The sequence below is a fragment of the Penaeus monodon genome, chromosome 28 (assembly GCF_015228065.2).
Source record: "Penaeus monodon isolate SGIC_2016 chromosome 28, NSTDA_Pmon_1, whole genome shotgun sequence".
NCBI lineage: Eukaryota > Metazoa > Arthropoda > Malacostraca > Decapoda > Penaeidae > Penaeus > Penaeus monodon.
This window is the reverse complement of record NC_051413.1, coordinates 38,984,928-38,985,146: the sequence shown is the minus strand read 5'-3', so window position 1 is coordinate 38,985,146 and position 219 is coordinate 38,984,928. Positions and strand designations below refer to the sequence as shown.

At 29.7% G+C, this 219-nt stretch overlaps 1 protein-coding gene across 1 annotated transcript in view; it reads right to left on the bottom strand.

Moving 5' to 3' along the window:
- The window catches only part of LOC119591578 (glyoxylate reductase/hydroxypyruvate reductase-like), a gene marked incomplete in the record, with an annotated part of 18,060 nt that overhangs the window by 6,235 nt on the left and 11,606 nt on the right, over window positions 1–219 (bottom strand).

Sequence of the window (219 nt, the reverse complement as noted above, 5' to 3'; positions counted from 1 at the left end):
CTCTATATTTACTTATATGATATAGCAGCACTGTACATCTGGGGTTATCATCTCATTGATGAATATGTACTGGGACAAAAAAAATCTTGCTCCAAAATGATTCATATAACAAATATCCCAGAAAAATCTGGATAAATCCTCGTTATATTTCTCAAGATTCTAATTTTGCTACAAAGCTTCTTACACATGAATATGCAGATTGAAATTATAGTTTATAAG